We start from the raw sequence: 21988 nt of genomic DNA, 5'->3' as shown, positions 1-21988 counted from the left end.
GATATATCTTTGTTCTAGGATATAACAAATAAATACTGAATAACTAGTAAATGCTAAATAAACACATATGGGTTAGAGTCCTATTGTGATGTGATACAGAATAGAGATAAAGATTTGGCAAGACAGATAAGAAGCAAAAAATTAAAATGGGGAAGGTAAGCTTCTTCTCCATAAAAGCACTAAATGGTGGGTGATACTGGTGGTGCAAGAGTGCCTGAAGGCCCCACAGGCTGTGGGTGCCCCTGGGATGGATGGCCACAGTGGCTTCCATGGGGGCTTTGGCAACATCTGGGGCCACAGCAGAGGACAGGAGTGGCTCCCAGTCACCAAGCTGGGCAGCCTGGTCAAGGACATGAAGATAAGTCCCTGGAGGAGGTTTATGTCTTCTTTCTGCCCATCAAGGAATCTATGATCATTGACCTTTTCCTGGTGGCATCTCTCAGAGACAAGGTTTAGAAGATTATGCCTTTATAAAAGCAGACCTGTGCTGGCCAGCATAACAGGGCCTCAGCATTTATCACCAGTGGGGTCACAACCCCGTGTGGGTGTCAAGGGCTCCAGGGAGGCAGCCTCTGCTGTCCATGGGGCCATCATTCTCACCAAGCTGTCCGTCATCGTGCAATGAGGCTACTGGCGTGACTAACAAGGTCAGCAAGCCCGATACTGTTTCTTGCAAGGTGACTGGCTGCTGTGGTTCTGCACTGGTGTACCTCATACCTGCTGCCAGGAGCACTGGTATCATCTGTGCCCAAAAAAGCTGCTGCTGATGACTGCTATTAAGCTACACCTCTGCTGCGCTTACCAGGTGGTACAGTGGTAAAGAATCAACCTGCTAAGCAGAAGACTTGGGTTCGATCCCTGCTTGGGAAAGATCCTCTGGAGAAGAAAATGGCAACCCACTCCAGTATTTCTGCCTGGAGAATTCCATGGACAGAGGAGCCTGGTGGGCCACAGTTCATGAGGTCGCAGAGAGTCAGACACGACTTAACAACTAAACAACAACTACACATCTGTGCCAGGGGCTGCACTGCCACCCTGGGTAACTTTGCCAAGGATACTTTTCATCCCATTTCCAAGACCTACAGATATCTCACCCCAATCTATGGCAAGAGACAGTGTTCACCAAGTCTCTCTACCAGGAATACACTGACCATCTTATAAAGACTCACACTTGTGTTTCCGTGCAGAGGACCCAGGCTCCAACTGTGCCCACCACATAGCTCTATACAAGAAAAATAAAGTGAATGGAGGTACCAGTGAAGCTGGGTAAAAAAATAAATAAAATGGAGAAAGTAAGAAAAATAAAATACAGAAACTAGAATCAAAAGAGATACTATTTTTAAAAAAAATATCAGGGGGCAAGAGATCATGAGAGAGAATGGAGAAATGAAGAAGCTTAGGGACTTAAGTAAAAAAATACCTAGTCTAGATAAAGACATGCAGAGTAAGATAGATGTAGCCAAGTGGAGAAGGAGAAATGCAGAGTAAGCAATAAACAAGCTGAACAATCAGACTGCTAATGCAACAAATTCCTACTCCTCATTACAGAGCCAGGTGCTCACCAGCACTGACTACAAATCTTCAAGGGTTCTGTCACCTTACTGCACTGGGAAAGAAATATCATTGGGATTTGACTCATTATTTATTTATACATGCAAGAAATAATAATTAGTCTCATGGATGAGGCATTGTTCCAGGCATGGGTAAACATGATAATGCTTATGCCTCATGTAGCTTATTTCTTAGGATGGACACAATTCAATCCTTATGGAGTGTGGTAAAGGTTGAGATAGTAATATCATTGGCAACGTCACCAAATACAGTGAGGAAAAAGAAGTTCTCCAAAGAAGATAATGTATTCCTGTGTGTGTAAAGTCTCATCCGGGTTGGGGAAGGAGGGTCGTGTTTGCTGATTAAAGCAACAGAGGTCAAATATAGACTGGCCTCATGTTTCATTCTATAGAAATCGATCAATCAATCTGAAATGTTTTACACAGATAATTTAGCTCCTAAGTGGCTTAAATAGAGTTTTAACTCAGATCTAAATAAACTAGTCAATAACAAACAATTTATCTTATCATCAGTGTCCTATATTTGAAGAAATAATGGTTGATAACTTCTCAAATCTGCTTGCAATGAAGGAGACCTAGCCTCAAACCCTGGGTTGCGAAGAAGCCTTGGAGAAGGGAATGGCAACCCACTCCAGCATTCTTGCCTGGAGAGTTCTGTGGACAGAGGAGACTGATGGGCTACAGTCCATGGGGTTGCAAAGAGTAGGACACAACTGAGCAACTACAGATTTAAAAAGCTAGGAGAATTTCAAGTAGGGTAAACTTAAAGAAATCCATGTCAAGACACATCAGAATTCAATTCTAAACACTAAAAACGAAGACAACATCTTGAAATCAACAGATGGAACCAAGGCTTTCTCAATAGAGAAATATCAGTTTGATTTACAGATTTCTCATCTGAAGCAATGCAGGACAGGGAGCAGTGGCACAGTATATTTGAAGTGCTGAGAGAAAAGAACTGTTAACTGCATATTCCATATTTTAGAAACCTATTCTTCAGGAGAGAAGGGATAATAAAAGTGTTGTCATATGAAAGAAAACCATGAGAATTTGACATTTAACATAAATACACTTAAAGAATGACTAAAGGAAATGCTTAAAACAGAAAGGAAGTGATAAAGGAAGTCTTCCTAGCTTGTAGTCCTCCACCTTCTTATGTCCTCACATGGCTTTTCCTTAGTGCTTGACTGCTGAGGGGGTGGGAGAGGAGAGAGGGAAAGATCTCTCATACCTCTTCATCCTATTGGATCTGAGATCGACACTTTTGACCTCATTTAACCTTAACTACTTCCTGATAGACTCTATCTTGAAAGACCACCAACGTTAATTACTTCCTTATAGACCCTGCCTTGAAAGACAACTAACCTTAATTCTTCCTTATAGATTCTACCTTGAAAGACAGCCACACGGGATTAGGGGTTCACATATAAACTTGGCGTTGGGGCATCAGAAATATTCAGTCCACAGTACCATCTGAAACTCAAGAAGGATCTAAATGAAAGTGAGAAAAAAAATAAATGAAAGTGAGGTTTCTGAGATATAATATTGATGCTAACAGACTGTAATACAACACTTATGTATATTGCAATACAAAGATCAACCATTAAATACACTGTACAAAGTAATGTACTCAAAAGCACCACAAACAAATCAAAATGGACTCCTAAAAAATTGTTCAAGTAACTCACAGGAAAACAAAGCAACAAAACAAAACAAACAAAAAATAAACAAGCAAAAAATGGAAGAATAATAAATATAGGAAACAACATGAAAAAGAAAATTGAAATGGCAAACTTCAGCCTTGATGTATTAATACAAATGGTATGAAGTGAAAGTCACTCATTTGTGCCCGACTCTTTGTGACCCTGTGGACATATAGTCCGTGGAATTCTCCAGACCAGAATACTGGAGTGGATAGTCTTTCCCTTCTCCAGGGGATCTTTCCAACTCAGGAATCAAACCCAGGTCTCCCACATTGCAGGCAGATTCTTTACCAGCTGAGCCACCATGGAAGACCAAGAATACTGGAGTGGGTAGCCTATCCCTTCTCCAGCAGATCCTCCTGGCCCAGGAATCGCCGGGGTCTCCTGCATTGCAGGTGGATTCTTTACCTACTGAGTTACCAGGGAATTTCTATATAAATGGTATAAATAATAATATAATTATAAATAATAATAATTAAAAAGCAGAGATTGGCAGAGTAGATTAAAAACTAAAAGCAGCAAATACGAAGTCATCCTTTAAAAGATGGGGAGGCCCTTAGTCTGGTGATGAAAAATGGCTTTAAAAAACAATGCGGGTCTAATCCAATCTATGCTGTAAACCCTTCCTTGAAGTAACTGCCTAAAATCATTTTGATTAGCCTGTTGGTATTTATAATTAATATATCAGATAAAGCCTCAAACTACAAATTGGAAAATTTGCACTCTACCATGTCAATTGGTAGTATCTATCTCCTTTGGAAAAGACCATGATGCTGGGAAAGACTGAAGGCAGAAGAAGAAGAGGACAACAGAGAATGAGATGGTTGGATGGCATCACTGATTCAGTGGACATGAGTCTGAGCAAACTCAGGGAGATAGTGAAAGACAGGGAAGTCTGGAGCGTTGCAGTTTATGGGTTCACAAAGAGTCTGACATGACCGAGCAACTTAACAACAACATCACCTTAATAGATAAAGACTGGATGCCCAGGATGTTCATAGATGACATTCATAGCACTTTACTGAGAAACAAAACTTTAAGTAATTGCTTGGTTGACACGATAATATCCAAGCACATGAGATCTGACAGTGTTTCTCCCTCAATTACCCAAGAGTAATGAGTACTTAAGAGTCTGGTAATAGCTTCTAAGATTCTCATCCTTTTCTTCTCTCAGATAAGGTACTACCTATCTAAGAATGTACATTGGCATGCTAAGATCAGTAAGCATCAGACTTTGAGACACCTCATACCGGTGGTCAGCTTGTCTGCAAAAGGGCAACATGAGAAAGCCACATGGCAGATGATCTTGGGGGAATGACAGCATTTGGCGATATCTGACAATATACAGTGAATTTTTTTATAGTTCTAAATTAAGAAAGCTATTGTTATTACCCAAGGAGGCAAAGAAAAGAAAACTAGTATTACTGTGATCACTTCATAAATTAAGAGAATTTTGTGGCTTTCCAAAGAAAATTTAAAATACACAAATGTGGCTTATTCCAAGAGAAATATAAGAACTTTTCATTCCATTTCTGTATACATTTCAAGAAAAAAAACTAATTTCTCAAACTCTTAAGGAATAAAAGTAGTTACCTAGATGTTGTAGAAAGGCTTCTGAAATAAAAGGTTGTATACGGAAGTAATAAAGTACACTGCGGGAAATCTGAACCTGAAAATAATTGTCAAGGAGACTCGAGATTCAATGCTAACACTGGACCAGTCACTTACTCTCTCTGGACCATGAAAAACTGACAGTGAGGACATTCTGAGAAATCGATGGATAGAAGAACCTTTTGATACATCGGGAGAAATGCTTATCAGAGCATTTATATTTTTACAAAAAAAGCAAAACAAAAATAGATCTCTTTTCTCCAAAAATCCCCAGAGCAAAAAAATAATTCTTATTTTATGATGTTGAGGCAGGTTTCCTGATGGGCAGTTTGGCAGTAAGCTGAGACATGGCCCAGAAACAGAACCTCCATGTTCCCTACAAGGGAACCACCGTGTGCATCAGGGGAGGTGAATTTTTAGAGTTTTGTATTGTTTGACAAGAGGAAAGGGAGTTGTCTCAATCAAAAATGAGTCAAAGCAATAATGTTAAAATACAAAAATCATATAGTTCTCTCTTATTCCCGCATCCCCAACATCAAAGGTTCTATGAGACAGTTCATGGTTTTCTGAAAACTAAAGAGAAAATCAGTGTCTAAAGTCAGGTTGAAAAGGCAAGAATGTGTTTTTACTCCTCACACTTTCATTCCAAGGTTGTACCAGTTACATCACATTCAGAAGTGCATCCTAAAAAAAGTTCAGCTGGTCTGAATTCTCCATCATCTGTTATTGATAAATGTGTGTCTTTTATGCTTCCCTGGTAGCTCAGTCAGTAAAGAGTTTGCCTACAATGCAGGAAAATATGGGTTCAATTCCTGGGTCAGGAAGATCCCTGGAGAAGGAAATGGCAGCCCATTCCAGTATTCATGCCTGGAGAATTCCATGGACAGAGGAGCCTGGCAGGCCAAATGGCCTAGCGACTAAACTACCACCAAGGTGAATTCAGGGATACTTATTTTGATCCTGACCAAATCTGTTCAAGCAAAAATTAGCCATCTAGTGACTCATACCATCTTTCTGAGGCTATTTTTGGCCTTGGAAGTTTTGAGTAAGTATAAATCTTAAGATACAAGACAAATATTCAGTGTAGTCAGAAAAAGGTGATTCTAGTTGCGCCTCTACTATCAACTACCTGAGTGACCTTGACTAATCTCTTAGCTTCTCAGTGTAACACATGTTGTAGTTTTGATTAAACATGTGCTATTGGAGAAATCCATCTGGGAAGTTTGCGAGTCACAGTTTAAATTGCAATATGATGAATAAAAATAATTCCAGGAAAGATGAAGCATCCTCCATGTCTTATTGATGCAGAATGATTAAGATATTTACCAGTCATGCCAAATTGTCCTCTGGAAAGGAAGAAACATGCAGGTCACTAATAGAAAAATTATAACTAGCCACAAGAATTTCAGATTATGGAGTAAGAGGAAGAGGATTAACATATAATTACGTGTTTAGAAGATAGCTATAATGCCAATTTTACAGCTCAGAAAAGCTGTATTTCAAATGGCAAAAGCAACAGTAAAAAGTAGACCACAGTGACCATAGTATTTGCTAAATATCACATTGCATTTTCTCCTTAGGTCCAAGCATAATTATCAGTAATCCTCAAAAAGATTGATGAAAATCCATTTTCTAGCCAAAAGAATGTACAGTTAGATCTAATGGGAAAATTGCGTGTGGAAGTGAAAATAATAATTCAGTTCAGTACAGTCGCTCAGCTGTGTCCGGTTTTTTTGTGACCCCATGGACTGCAGCATGCCAGGCTTCCCTGTCCATCCAAATAATAATTGGATTGATAGTTAATATTATTTGATCTCTGTTACTGTGTAAGAAGGTGACTACTTCATGTAAAATATCCAAATTGTGAAAAGTAATGTAGATCTCAACATTGTACAGTCTGAAAGAAAGATCCGGAATGTGGATCAAGTTTCTTGATAAATAACTTCTTAAAGGGGAGAAGGAAAGCAGGAGTCTAGATCTTGAATCAACTCCAGTGATACAAGTCTCTTTTTAAATGTCTCCTCTTCAAAGAGAGTATCCCTCATTACCATCTGAACAGCAGCCTCATCATATACTATAGCCTTAACTACTCTTTTTCTTCAGAGAAAAATAGTGCATCTCTACTAGGTATCTATTTATGGATCTGTCTCTCCTACTAAAATTGAAGTTTCATGAGGACAAAGACCTTGTTTTCTTTTATTCTTTGCTTTAGCTCTGCCCTAGCTCTGCCCTAGATCTGTTCCAGTCTCTGTACTTAAGTGAAAGTCTCTTAGTCATGTTCAACTCTTTGCGACCCCATGGACTATACTGTCCATGGAATTCTCCAGGCCAGAATACTGAAGTGGGTAACCATTCTCTTCTCCTGGGGATCTTCCCAACCCAGGGATCGAACCCAGGTCTCCTGCATTGCAGGCAGATTCTTTATCAACTGAGCCACCAGGGAAACCCTTAGCAGTTCATGAATACTTCTGAACTGAATGAATAAATGAAAGAAACTCACTTTCTCCCTAGAGGTCTTACAAATCATAGTGACAAGTCCATGTTGGCTTAAGTGTATGCTGCCCCCCCTTTAAACATCTATCCCATATGAAACTCTGATATTAGATTCCTTGAGACCAGCTTGAACAACTAAATACAACTCTACTGAACTCTTTAGAAATAAAATAAGGAAATTAAATAATCTAGCAGGTGACTAGGTAACAAATTTGTCTGCCTCTCCAAAACCCATGGCTTCCCTGTGGCTCAGCAGTAAAGAATCCGCTTGTCACTGCGAGAGACCCAGGTTCAATACCTGGGTTGGGAAGATCCCCTGGAGAAGGAACTAGCAACCCACTCCAGTATTCCTGCCTGGGAAATCCCATGGATAGAGGAGCCCAGCAGGGTAATGTCCATGGGGTTGCAAAGAGCCGAACACAATTTAGCCACTATACAATAACCATCAAAACCTACAGGCATCCACATACCAAATTTTTACTCAGATTTTGAAGACATGAAAATTTTCTATTAAAAATTTTATTTGTAAAGAGGCAAGTGAAGTAAGACGAGGTTGGCTAAAAACCAAACAAACAATAACTTTAAATTCAAATGAGCAATTTTTATTCTTTAAAGTATTCCAAAAGGGTGGCATATATTTTAGGAGAACAGTTTTGAGGAACTCAGTGGCCAACATAAGGCAAATGCTATCTTTGTTCTTTCTCCTTTAATTTTATTACTAAAACTAATTATCCTGTCTGAGCCTAAGAAAGAAATCTCTCTCCATGGTATTAATCTAAATTTAAGTTTCCATAAAAAGTGTGTTGGAGGTTAGAGACAACTTGGTGTTATGTTTTTGTATCTTTACAACATGGCATAAAATATAAAAATTTTAAGGTCGAATGTGTTAACAGAAAACACTGTTAATATTTGAAACTTAATATGTCATTAAAGCAAGATCATTTTCAATCTCTATGAAACATAAAAAAATACACTTTTCTGGGCTTTTTCCCCTCACTCACTCCATTCCAACTAAAGTACATAGTTCAAGTCAGGTTTCCTATTTTTTGAGGAGATAGTTAAAATTTAAAACTCTACATTTTTTGAGGAGTTAATTAAACACAGGACTTCTAGACTTAAATGACCTATCACTTTGCAGACCTTGATATGGTGCTTTTCTCAATTTCTTATTAAAGTACCCACTGTAGACAAAGTTACAACCAGTCACCAAATTCATTTGTTTAGGTATTAATATATATTTGTGAATGTCTGCTAGCTATCAGGCATTATGATGGTGATAAAGGATCAGAGAGAAACAGTTAAAGCTGTCAGGAAGTTCACAATCTAGGGGAAAGAGAGAGACCCTAGCATCTAGGAAGAAGGTCTGTTAAATGGAGTCAAAAGACAATTGACTGAGGGAAACCCATGTTCTGAAACAGCCCAGTTTGGCCACGTAGGAAATAGACATGGTGGTAATTCAGATCTCCCTTACTGACCTAGCTTACATAAAAATGAAAGTCAGATAACTTATCCCCTAGACCACAGATCCTTTTTAAAAAAAACAGAACTTACTCTTTCTCTCTTTAATCTATTAACACTTACATTCACTTATAGATTGCCACTCTACTGTGCAGCAAAGTTTGTGGCAGAAGAAAAGGTATTTGATGTGGTCATAGACAGGAGAATAGACCGTGGACCAAGTCATGGACCAGGAGTTGTAGGTTAAAACAGAGCTATAAACTGTCTCAGACATATTTAGCTACTCTTAAGTAGTGGACTATACACCAGCTGCTTTATAATGACATGGAAAGCCTTTAAGAAATATGAGTTCCAAGTCCTATCTCTGGAAATTAAATTCCAGGAAAGATGACATGGGATTTGAGAAGCCACATATTTTTAAATTTTTTCAAGGGATTCTGATGAGCAGTCAGATTTTGAAAGTGCTGCCCTGGAGATAAACATTATTTTCCAGAGTAAGAAAATTAAGCCATGTAGGCAGTCTATCAGAGCTGCACAAGATGACTAATGGTCAGAACTAAAATTTGGCTAAGGGCTTTACACATTAATTAAAGAAGAGAACTTAGGTTTATTCTAGCAGCTATAAGCATCCAAGTACACAGAGAGGTCAAAGGAAATCTATGCCTCTTTTAGACTGGCAAACATTGGGTCTTAAGAGATAACCTCTCATTGATAAATGGGAAAACAAAGAAACATTGCCAGTCTAGAGAATTAAAAACATTTTGTGACATAAGAAAAAGTGTGAAATATCTCAAAACTTGAGAGGAAAGGTCAATCTCAGGTAAAAAAAAGTTTTCTATAATAAATAGAACATATAAGTTATATTCTTCATCTCAGTAAAATAGAAACATTGCTTCTATGAAACATGGTTAAGAAACCATAAGGAGTTGAAAGGGCTAAAAGCTGAGATTGAGAAAGAAGCAGAAAATGTGGTTTAAAAAATGTGGAATTGAAGTTTGGATTGAAACTTGTGCAAAGTAAAATCCATGTTGCCTAAGGTTGAAATATTTGTAGAAACAAAAATATAAATGGTTTCAAAGAATTTGGATCAAAAAGCAAAGATGACCATGATGAGGGAAGAGGTGATAAATAGCACAGTACACTGAGATCAAAATTATGAGTAACAGACATATTGGAATGTGAAAAGACGTAAAAGGAAAACAAAAACATAATAGAAGAGAATGTTCCTTTATCTTAACAAGGAAAACATGCTATTGAACAGTCTTCAATTTAGACAGAAAAGTAAGGTATTAAAAGATCCTTAGATGTCTCATGGGAACTAGCTAAATAGAGATAATAGTGTCAAATATGTATGTTTTAAAAGTTAAATCTACAATTTTCATAAAGCTATAGAATGAATAAGTCAGCTAATTAAGGGATGTAGCAAAACAATAAAGCTGGTTCATGGGAGAATTCAAGAAACTTAATATATATCATATATATATGATATATACATACATATATGATATATATGTATATATCAATGTCTGAAGAAAATGTTGAACAGTGATTGCTGTATTAAGAAACATAACTGATTTATGTTTTACCAAGCAATGAAACTTCAGTGTTTGCATTTATCTTCCTCAGTTCAGTTCGGTCGCTCAGTCGTGTCCGACTCTTTGCAACCTCATGGACTGCAGCATGCCAGTCCTCCCTGTCCATTACCAACTCCTGGAGTTTACTCAAACTCATGTCCATTTATCTTCCTAGTGGACAGCAATGTTTGCATCTCTACAGGCTAGAACTCTCCAAAGCAATGTGTAGCTTAATAAAAGTGTGGCCTTAATTATTCATATAAAGGAATTTAAATAAAAAATGTACCCACAAGGAATTAAAAATCTTTGAATGGGTCTGTTAAACAATGCTCAGCATTTTAAAAGACTGTGCAATCATCCTTTAGATTTATTCCCAAATCATGAATAATTTCTCTTAACCTTAGTTGTAGTAAATAGTCTCTAAAGATTATTGTTGATCACAAAATGGCTGACCATAGATTCCTAGAAGGATCCTGTAGGCATTTGGTTTAAGCTTGAAGTTATTACTGATGGTAGTTTGTCATACTTAATTGAATTAGATTTATACTCAGACAGAATTCTCCAGTTATAGCCCCGATTGCAAAATAAGATTACCATTGACTTTTTGGCCATAATCACTTTGCCACTGAAAGTAAAGAAACCAATAAAAGTATTCCTGATAAATTCTCTCTGGTCAGAAAGAACACATCATTTAAAGAGTATTTTTATTTCTGTTACAAAAGTATAGACTAGTAATTTGATGACTAAAGATAAATCAAAAAGAAATATAAAGGACTTCCTCAGATTCCCATAAAAAAAATAGAACATTCAGAATAATACCTACCAATAATATTCCAGGACAAACAACCACAATTCATCTTCATCAGTTCATTTGCTGTGTGCTGTGCTTAGTTATTCAGTCGTGAATGACTCTTTGCAACCCCATGAACTGTAGCCTGCCAGGCTCCTCTGTCAGGCTTGAATACTGGCAGTGGAGAGGGTTGAATACTGGCAAGAATACTGCAGTGAGTCGCCATGTCCACCTCCAGGGGATCCTCCCAACCCGGGGATCAAATCCAGGTCTCCGCATTTCAGACAGATGCCTTACAATCTGAGCCACCAGAAAAGCCCAAGAATACTGGAATGGGTAGCCTAACCCTTCTCCAGGAAAACTTCCCAACCCAGGAATGGAACTGAGGTCTCCTGCATTGCAGGTGGATTCTTTACCTGTTGAACTGCCAGTTCATTTGGTTCTGCATAATTAATTCTTGTTTTGATGAAACTTTATTCTGCTTTCATAAAGTCATCTGCTTCTAGATTATAAATGTGCTCAGTTGCTTAGTTGTGTCAGAATCTTTCTTAACCCATGGACTATAGCCCACCAGGTTCCTCTGCCCATGAGATTTTTCAGGCTAGAATACTGGAGTGAGTTGCCATTTCCTCCTCCAGGGGATCTTCCTGACCCAGGGAGCAAACTCACATCTCCTGGGTATCCTGCATTGGCAGGCTGAATCTTTACCACTGAGCCAGCTGGGAAGCTGCTAGATTATAAATAGTCCTGACAATATTATTTGTCTCAGGAGCTGTTGACAATTGTCTAAGCAATGTTAGTTTAGGATCATCCACATATTCTTTGAAGTATAAATGGTTAAGAGTACCTAGCAGAGTTCTTTGCACAAAATTCATGAACTGCCCATCTAAACGGGAGATTCAATTTCTATACTATAACTTATAAAATAGACTGTTAGCAGGCATAAGAGGAAAGTAAACCACTTGTTGATGACAATAATGCAAGTCACAGTAACTCATAATATCAGAATGAAGGAAAGGAAAATTTTCTATCAGAGTACACCATACATAAGTATTTCATAATGATCTGACCAATGTTTGTCCTGTAGGAAAGAACATATTATGTGCATTGAATAGTCTCCAGGTCCTTCAATCTATTCTGGAAAAATGCAATCTAAAATATATATTTCTATTAGTAAGCTTTCATCTGAACAAAATTGACCTGGAGAAGGATGGTCTTCATTTTTTGTGAAATGTTGAATATTTAATTTGTGTTGTGCTATTTCAAAAATATTATGCAGACTTACAGTTTCTGGTCCAGCATGTGAGAAGCTTAAAAGTTTCCACTCCATCCTAAGAACAAGCAAAAAGCTTAACAAACAAAAATCAACAATTCTCCTAAATCTCTCAAAGAAGTGATGTCATAGAGCAAACGGGTGCTCACGAGATTAGAGAGATGGACAAGCAAATACAGAGAATCACAATATCCTGGCTGAGAAACCCATGAGAAGGAACAAACCTCCATGAAACCTTGGACAGGATAGGGAAACCTGAACTATAATCAATAAATTATGGCAACTCATTGTAGCAAGTCTGAGAGATTAAAAACTCCAGAGGGATCCAATAATGGGGAGCCCCAACACCTTTGTGAGTTATACATATGTAACTCACAATAATGGGGCTCAGTTCAGTTCAGTCGTGTCTGACTCCTTGTGACCCCATGAACTGCAGCACGCCAGGCCTCCCTGTCCATAACCAACTCCTGCAGTCTACCCAAATTCACGTCCATTGAGTCGGTGATGCCATCCAACCATCTCATCTTCTGTCGTCCCCCTCTCCTCCTGTCCTCAATCTTTCCCAGCATCAGGGTCTTTTCAAATAAGTAAGCTCTTCACATCAGGTGGCCAGAGTATTGGAGTTTCAGCTTCAACATCAGTCCTTCCAAAGTACATCCAGGACTGATCTGCTCTATGATGGACTGGTTGAATCTCCATGCAGTCCTAGGGACTCTCAAGAGTCTTCTCCAGCACCACAGTTAAAAAGCATCAATTCTTTGGCATTCAGCTTTCTTTATAGTCCAACTGTCACATCCATACATGACCACTGGAAAAACTATAGCCTTGACTAGATGGACCTTTGTTGACAAAGTAATGTCTCTGCTTTTTAATATGCTGTCTAGTTTGGTCATAACTTTCCTTCCAAGGAGTAAACATCTTTTAATTTCATGGCTGCAATCACCATCTGCAGTGATTTTGGAGCCCCAAAAAATAAAGTCAGCCACTGGGGAGCTATATATATATACATATATCTCTCCAATAATGGGGAGATATATATATATCACAATATATATATCACAATAATGGGGGGCTATATATATAGCTCCAATAATGGGGAGCCCCAAAACCTTTGTGAAATATATATATATATATATATATATATATTCAAAAACTCTATTAGGTTTTCAAAGTTACTGTCAGAGAAAAATCCCCTCAAGCTTTCCACAGGAGGAGGGGAAAAGGAACCATTTGAAATATACCATTGGCAATCTGTTCATCCTAGTAAAGTCTGCCCTTAATTGTTGATATTTAGTCTTTAAGTCATGTCTGACTCTTTTGTGACCCCATGGACTAGAGTCTACCAGGCTCCCACAGGCAAGAATATTGGAATGGATTGTCATTTCCTTCTCCAGGTGATCTTCCTGACCCATGGATTGACCCTGCACCTCCTACATTGGCAGGCAGATTCTTTACCACTGAGCCACTGGGAAGCCAGACATTAATTAGGAGAAACCAATTAACCAGAGCCAAATCGGCTGGAGTTTTATCAGAGTTTAATTGCCTTAGGGAAGGGAAAGAGTTAACTTTAGCTGGCTCTGACCTTCACTTGGAGAAGAGAACTATCCCATTCCAGCCCACTCTAGACATCTTGTCCCACTCAAAGAGGAATGAGAGGGAGAATCGAGAAATGCATGCAAAGTCTACAATCCGGAGGTGCAGCCTCACTAAAAACTGAGCCTAATTATAGGAGTGGGGCTTCCCTGGTGGCTCAGTGGTAAAGAATCCACCTGCCAATTAGGAGACACAGGTTCAGTCCCTGGGACTGGTGATCTCCTGGAGAAGGAAATGACAATTCTCTCCATTATTTCTTGCATGGGAAATTGCTGAACAGAGCTTGGTGGGCTACTGTCCATGGGGTCACAAAGAGTCAGACATGACTTAGCAACTAAACAACAGCAATCATAGGAATATAGAACACTTCCCCTCCCCCTATGCTTATAGCACATCTAAAGGCCAAACAGTGATGCCTTTTACCCAGCACATACCTTTCTTTGTCTACATGTCTATTCCCTATATCTGCGTCTCTCTATGTACCAGACAACAGAGCATCAAAGTACATGAGGTGAAAACTGTAGAAGTACAAAGGAAAACAGATGAATCTGCTCTAATTAAGAGGATGAAAATAATAGTTGGAGACTTCAACATCCTTCTGTCAAAAAAGACAGATCCAGTAGGCAGAAAACCAGGACGCGCCTAACCACTGTTCTCAACAAGTATTTGAGAGGTTGTGGAGAAATCAGGACCCTCTTTCATTATAGGTAGGATTGTACTACCATGCAAAACAATTTGGAAGAAATTACCTCAAAATGTTTAACACAGAGTTATAGTATGACCTAGCAGTTTCAATCCTATATATATATATATCCCAGAGAAATACTTGTACACTAATTACTGCAGCATTGCTCATAATAGCTAAAAAAGTAGAGCCAACCCAAGGTCTTTCCTGATAGCTCAGATGGTAAAGAATCCATCTTGCCAATGAAGGAGACATAAGAGACTCGGGTTCGATCCCTGGGTCAGGAAAATCCCCCAGAGAACGGAGTGGCAACTCAATCCAGTAGCAATCAGAGCAGAAAAAGAAATAAAAGGAATCCAAATTGGAAAAGAAGAAGTAAAACTCTCACTGTTTGCAGATGACATGATCCTCTACATGGAAAACCCTAAAGACTCCACCAGAAAATTACTAGAGCTAATCAATGAATATAGTAAAGTTGCAGGATATAAAATCAACACACAGAAATCCCTTGCACTCCTATACACGAATAATGAGAAAGTAGAAAAAGAAATTAAGGAAACAATTCCATTCACCATTGCAACGAAAAGAATAAAATACTTAGGAATATATCTACCTAAAGAAACTAAAGACCTATATATAGAAAACTATAAAACACTGATGAAAGAAATCAAAGAGGACACTAATAGATGGAGAAATATACCATGTTCATGGATTGGAAGAATCAATATAGTGAAAATGAGTATACTACCCAAAGCAATTTACAAATTCAATGCAATCCCTATCAAGTTACCAGCCACATTTTTCACAGAACTAGAACAAATAATTTCAAGCTTTGTATGGAAATACAAAAAACCTCGAATAGCCAAAGCAATCTTGAGAAAGAAGAATGGAACTGGAGGAATCAACTTGCCTGACTTCAGGCTCTACTACAAAGCCACAGTCATCAAGACAGTATGGTACTGGCACAAAGACAGACATATAGATCAATGGAACAAAATAGAAAGCCCAGAGATAAATCCACACACATATGGACACCTTATCTTTGACAAAGGAGGCAAGAATATACAATGGAGTAAAGACAATCTCTTTAACAAGTGGTGCTGGGAAAACTGGTCAACCACTTGTAAAAGAATGAAACTAGATCACTTTCTAACACCGCACACAAAAATAAACTCAAAATGGATTAAAGATCTAAATGTAAGATCAGAAACTATAAAACTCCTAGAGGAGAACATAGGCAAAACACTCTCAGACATAAATCACAGCAGGATCCTCTATGATCCACCTCCCAGAATGCTGGAAATAAAAGCAAAAATAAACAAATGGGATCTAATTAAAATTAAAAGCTTCTGCACAACAAAGGAAAATATAAGCAAGGTGAAAAGACAGCCATCTGAATGGGAGAAAATAATAGCAAATGAAGCAACTGACAAACAACTAATCTCAAAAATATACAAGCAACTTCTGCAGCTCAACTCCAGAAAAATAAACGACCCAATCAAAAAATGGGCCAAAGAACTAAATAGACATTTCTCCAAAGAAGACATACGGATGGCTAACAAACACATGAAAAGATGCTCAACATCACTCATTATTAGAGAAATGCAAATCAAAACCACAATGAGGTACCACTTCACACCAGTCAGAATGGCTGCGATCCAAAAATCTGCAAGCAATAAATGCTGGAGAGGGTGTGGAGAAAAGGGAACCCTCCTACACTGTTGGTGGGAATGCAAACTAGTACAGCCACTATGGAGAACAGTGTGGAGATTCCTTAAAAAATTGCAAATAGAACTACCTTATGACCCAGCAATCCCACTTCTGGGCATACACACCGAGGAAACCAGAATTGAAAGAGACACATGTACCCCAATGTTCATCGCAGCACTGTTTATAATAGCCAGGACATGGAAACAACCTAGATGTCCATCAGCAGATGAATGGATAAGAAAGCTGTGGTACATATACACAATGGAGTATTACTCAGCCGTTAAAAAGAATTCATTTGAATCAGTTCTGATGAGATGGATGAAACTGGAGCCGATTATACAGAGTGAAGTAAGCCAGAAAGAAAAACACCAATACAGTATACTAACACATATATATGGAATTTAGGAAGATGGCAATGACGACCCTGTATGCAAGACAGGGAAAGAGACACAGATGTGTATAACGGACTTTTGGACTCAGAGGGAGAGGGAGAGGGTGGGACGATTTGGGAGAATGACATTCTAACATGTATACTATCATGTGAATTGAATCGCCAGTCTATGTCTGATGCAGGATGCAGCATGCTTGGGGCTGGTGCATGGGGATGACCCAGAAAGATGTTCTGGGGAGGGAGGTGGGAGGGGGGTTCATGTTTGGGAACGCATGTAAGAATTAAAGATTTTAAAATTTAAAAAATAAAAAACTAAAAATTAAAAAAAAAAAAAAGAAATGTTCAAAGTAGCAAATCTACACAGACAGACAGAAAGTATATCAGTGGTTGCCATTCATTGAGAGAAGGAAGGAAGAAGATGTAGCTGCTGGTAGGGGTGGAGTTCTTTTTGCAGTGATGAAATGTCCTGCAATTAAATAGTGGTGATGACTGCACAACTCTCTGAAGAGACTAAAAAGTACTGAATTATACATTTTAAAAGAGTGAATTCTATAGTGTGTGAACTATGTCTCAATAAAGCTGATGCTTTTTAAGATTATCAACCAGTAAATATTAGTCTTGCATTTTTTTTCACTTCCCTATACACTTATAACCAACTATAAGAGAGTTTTTCATGTTTGGCAAAATTTTTGAAGATCATGAAAGAATCATAATTTTTCTCATTGATTATTAATATCATTTTGCTTAGTTTCAGCTTACATAGACATTTTTACAGTCCCACACTACCATGCAAAGAGGGAACTGCCTGGGTGTGTGCTTATCATGTAATATATTTCTATCATATGCATTTTTATTTCATGAACAATAATCTGGATCCAAAATTATAAAATCCTGGAATCAAAGAAAAGAGAACTAGAGTGAAAAGCAGAAGTAGCATTCATTTTCCTTGTTACAAAATTACTTATTTTCCAGATTCTTTGGAATTTTTTTGAGTTTGAAATATTATTCTTCCATTCAAATTATTGGAATAACTAGAAACAAACAAAATGATCAAATTATCAAGAAAAATAATAACTAGGATGAAAACTTCAAATCAGAAAGCAAGGGCAAGATGACTGAAACAAGACCAAACAGGTAAATAATTACACTAATTTAAGTAGTTTAAACTCTATTTAAAAATCAAATATGTCACATTTAATTAAAAATCACATGTTTATGAGCCACACTTAAAATTCATGAAAGAAAGCTAAAAATCAAGTATAGATATGCAAAAGGTCTCCGTGATATCTATGAAATATATAAAGTAGCTTTCTAGAATTTTAAGAAAAAGTTAACTCAAACACATTGAGGAAGGCTTTTTCCATAACTTACAGTGAGTGTCATGGTAATCGATAATTCGAAGCACATAATAAGATTTAATCAATAGGTACCTATTGAATGCTGTATTTTACAAAAATACACAACCTTTTCAAGTGTCCATGGAATATTTATAAAAATTGATCGAATACTAACTAGGAAGAGACCTCAGTACTCCTAGCACAGACATTGGAGAGACTGCATTCTAACAGTGTCATCAAGCAAATTTTTAACTAAAAATCCAAGTGCTGAGAAATAAAATATTTCTATAAATTACTATAAATTATCATTAGGTCAAAGGGGACATTCAATATATATACATATAATAGCAAATAACAAAAAAAAAGAGAAGAATATTATTATTCTAAATTTATAGGCTAGAACAAGCTATACTCATGGGTAAACATATTGTTAGAAAGAGTGAGAGAAAAAAAGGAGGAAGGGAGGAAGGAAGAGAAGAAGGAAAGAAAAGAAGTTTAAAAGAGGCTGCATGTTAAATTTTAAAAGCCATAATTCCTACCACCACCATCAACAACTTAAATAAATAAGGGAAGTCTTAAGGGAAACAGAACTTTTAAAGATTAAAATAAAGCAAAATTAATAAATTTTTAAAATAAAGTTTATTGTTTAAAAAAGAACTTGATCTTTGGAAAATAACCAAAAAAAAAAAAAATAGATATACAGTGCTTGGAAATCTAGCTCAATGAAAAAAACACACATACTAAAGTAAAATTTGATGAAAAGCCACTGAACTGAATGTGAAAGCAAACCTAGGAAACATCATTATAAACTTTCATTCCCAAATAAATTAAAGAATTCCTAAGGAAGGATTATCTCTAATATACTTTTCACATAAGAAACTGAACAACTTTAAAGATAAAACAAACAAAAACCTTTGTTGTAGATGGTCTCCTTTTTTAAGAACGCAAAAAAGAATTTTTAAAATAAAAATCTGTCTTTGCTAACAGCAAAGATAATTCCTAGCTTTTATTAATATTCTTAGCAATTGAAAAACCCTCTGGTTTTTTATAGCATTAGTCGCTCAGTTGTATCCAGCTCTTTGGGACCCCATGGGCTGTAGCCCATCAGGCTCTTCTGTCCATGTAATTCTCCAGGGAAGAATACTGGAGTGGGTGGACATTCCCTTCTCCATGGCATCTTCCCAACTCAGGGATCGAACCTGCCTCTCCTTCACTGCAGGCAGTTGCTTTACTGTCTGAACCACCAGGAAAACCCCTTGGTTTTCTATAGTTACCAATTAAGAGTATCTTCAGCTAAGTGCCTTATTCGGCCAGCTAAAACTTTGCCTTATTTTATCCACAGGGAATATAGATCATAACCAATAATGGCTCATTTTGGCATAGCATACATTTCACAGCTACTAAACTAGAGCTTTTTAGGAAAAAATACAATCAGAAGTCATTCCCCAGGTATGAAGAAGAGTTATCTTTTAGATCAATCTATTACAACTTAGCCTGAAAAACTAGGCCTTTTGGAAAAGCTAAAAGGTGGACACTTCTGCTCATACTTTTCTTGGTATTTGGGGTTGAAATTAAAATTCAGTCTAACATTTACAGAAAAAGGAACAAGGTTGCTAAATAGCAGCCTGTAGCTTAGAGAAGCGTAGGCAGAGGAAGATGGGTTTCCAAGCCAGGTCAATTGATTGTTTATAATATCAAATCATAAAGACTCTTGTACTACCAAGCCAAGCTGGTCCTAGTCACAATACCTGATTCAATTTATACCCTCAAAACTAGGCAACTCAATAAATGTGAAAAAAATCAAATGTGTTCCAGTTTAAAATAAAACAGAATGTAAGAACTTAGTCAAGCTTATGAGAGGATTAAGATTCTTCAAAAACATATCTTGAATACTGCTTTCAATAACCATTTCAATTACTAAATTACTGGATGTTCTGAAAACCTAACATGCAATAAATCATTCAGTTGCTAAAATGGACTTAGATCTTGAGACTCAAAAACAGAAATAAATGCCTGAATGAATACAAGTATCAACTCTTAGCAACTGAGCAACTCAGTCACTGTTTCTGAGTGTGTTCTGGTTCATTCACTGGTTTTGTTTTTTTGCTTGCTCATCTGTTTTTCCCAAGAATTACCTTCACATGTAGAAAAGGTAGAACTTAGAAACATCCGGACCAAAGAAGTTCTGGATTTGGCAGCTTGTACTGTCTTTAATACAAAATGTGGTCCACTGGAGAAGAGAATGGCAAACTACTTCAGCATTCTTGCCTTGAGAACCCCATGAACGGTATGAAAAGCCAAAAAGATAGGACACTGAAAGATGAGCTCCCCAGGTCTGTAGATGCCCAATGTGCTACTGGAGATCAGTGGAGAAATAACTCCAGAAAGAATGAAGAGACAGAGCCAAAGCAAAAACAACATCCAGTTGTGGATGTGACCAGTGATACAGGTAAAGTCTGATGCTGTAAAGAACAATATTGCATAGAAACTTAAAATGTTAGGTCCATAAATCAAGGTCAAACAGAAGATGGCAAGAGTGAACATCGACATTTTAGGAATCAGTGAGCTATAATGGACTGCAATGTGTGAATTTAACTGAGATGACCATTATATCTACTACTGTGGGCAAGAATCCCTTAGAAGAAATGGAGCAGCCCTCGTAGTTAACAAAAGAGTCTGAATCGCAGTACTTGGGTGCAATCTCAAAATTGACAGAATGAACTGTTTGTTTCCAAGGCAAACCATTCAATATCACAGTAATCCAAGTCTATGTCCAAACCAGTAATGCTGAAGAAGCTGAAGTTGAACGGTTCTTAGACCTACAAGACCTTCTAGAACTAACACCCAAACAATGTCAGCTTCATTATAGGATACTGGAATGCAAAAGTCGAGAGATACTTGGAGTTACAGGTAAATTTGCCCTTGAAATACAAAATGAAGCAGGGCAAAGACTAACAGAGTTTTTAGCCAAGAGAACATACTAGTCATAGCCAACACCCTCTCCCCATAACACAAGAGAAGTCTGTACACATGGACATCACCAGATGGTCAATACCAAAATCAGATTGATTCTATTCTTTGCAGCCAAAGATGGAGAACCTCTATACAGTCAGCAAGAACAAGACCAGCAGCTGACTGTAGCTCCAATCAAACTCCTTATTGCAAAATTCAGGCTAAAATTGAAGAAAGTAGGGAAAACCATTAAACCATTCAGGTATGACCTAAATCAAATCCCTTATGATTATACAGTGGAAGTGAGAAATAGATTCCAGGGATTAGATCTGATAGACACAGTGCCTGAAGAAATATGGAGGGAGGTTTGTGACATTGTTCAGAAGACAGGGATCAAGATCATCCCCAAGAAAAAGAAATGCAAAAAGGCAAAATGGTTGTCTGAGGGGGGCTTAAAATAGAGAAAAGAAGAGAAACTAAAGACAAAGGAGAAAAGGGAAGATATACCCATTTGAATGCAGAGTTCCAAAGAATAGCAAGAAGAGATAAGAAAGTCTTCCTCAGTGATCAGTGCAAAGAAACAGAGGAAAACAATAGAATGGGAAAGACTAGAGATTTCTTCAAGAAAATTAGAGATACCAAGAGAACATTTCATGAAAAGATTGACACAATAAAGGACAGAAATAGTAGGAACCTAACAGAAGCAGAAGATATTAAGAAGGGGTGGCAAGAATACACAGAAGAATTGTACAAAAAAGATAATGACCCAGATAACCACGATGTTGTGATCACTCACCTAGAGCCAGACATCCTGGAATGTGAAGTCAAGTGGGCCTTAGGAAGCATC

The 21988-nt window shown here is 37.6% G+C and overlaps 1 pseudogene; it reads left to right on the top strand.

Annotated features, from left to right (window-relative positions):
- Positions 1-247: 247 nt before the first annotated feature.
- LOC138436241 (small ribosomal subunit protein uS5 pseudogene) lies at positions 248-1220 on the top strand (annotated as a pseudogene).
- Positions 1221-21988: the final 20768 nt, after the last annotated feature.

Source organism: Ovis canadensis, chromosome 3 (assembly GCF_042477335.2).
Source record: "Ovis canadensis isolate MfBH-ARS-UI-01 breed Bighorn chromosome 3, ARS-UI_OviCan_v2, whole genome shotgun sequence".
Lineage (NCBI taxonomy): Eukaryota > Metazoa > Chordata > Mammalia > Artiodactyla > Bovidae > Ovis > Ovis canadensis.
The sequence above is the reverse complement of the archived record's forward strand: the minus strand, read 5'-3'. Positions and strand labels throughout refer to the sequence as shown.